Below are 971 nucleotides of genomic sequence, written 5' to 3' on the forward strand. Positions count from 1 at the left end.
GGCTTCCCCACGGTTTTGTGTTAACCCTTCCCGGACTACATGCCGGGTAGCAGATAGGAGCCAATGCCTAAGGCCAATACCTTCAATTCTTTAATCAATAAAGTTGTGGCCATTTCAAGCCCAATTAAATCTTAAACGCTGTGTCCTGTGTCTTTCTTTCCGGGGGGAGGGGTTTTGACACGCAAAGCCCTTTCTGTCCCTGGGGCAGGAGAGGGGGTTGCGGTCTAGCCCCTCCCCCCCTTCGGCGCGGGGGCTGTCGTAGCCCCCGCGAGAGGTGAGGGAATCCCTGGGCGTGCTCGCAACCCTGGCCTCCTATCGGAGGGCCGGGGGGAGGCGGGGCTTAAGCTAATTTAAGCCGGGCACGCCCAGGGTCCACCCTCTTCTCCCCTGAGCAGCCGAGAGGTTTTCCCATCCCGCCCACCCTTTGAGGCGTAGGCAGTCGTAGGTAGGCATGACCTTGCTATGGACTCCGGTTGGTCGCCGCAAGGGGCCTGGTAGGAATTTTTTCCAAGTTGGCAATCTTCGGCCAGTTGGTTTTTTCGCCTACCTCATAGCAAACGTCACAACTTTCCTTGTATTGGCGGTTAGGCATTGGCTGGGGTTCTATGGTTAGTCGAATGGTTGGGGGGGAAGGAACGCCATCACCTTCCCCAGGTAATGGGGTAGTCCGGTACAGGACTCCGAGGGGCGTTGTCTTGTCCGAAACCTGTCTAGGTAAGGGCCCCCGGCACGCCCAAGCGGTGACACCCGCGGGGGCCCTAGTTGGCGTACTCCAGCAGGGGCTTCCCCACGGTTTTGTGTTAACCCTTCCCGGACTACATGCCGGGTAGCAGATAGGAGCCAATGCCTAAGGCCAATACCTTCAATTCTTTAATCAATAAAGTTGTGGCCATTTCAAGCCCAATTAAATCTTAAACGCTGTGTCCTGTGTCTTTCTTTCCGGGGGGAGGGGTTTTGACACGCAAGCCTGA

The sequence above is a fragment of the Podarcis filfolensis genome (assembly GCF_964270895.1).
Source record: "Podarcis filfolensis genome assembly, chromosome: 6".
Taxonomy (NCBI): domain Eukaryota; kingdom Metazoa; phylum Chordata; class Lepidosauria; order Squamata; family Lacertidae; genus Podarcis; species Podarcis filfolensis.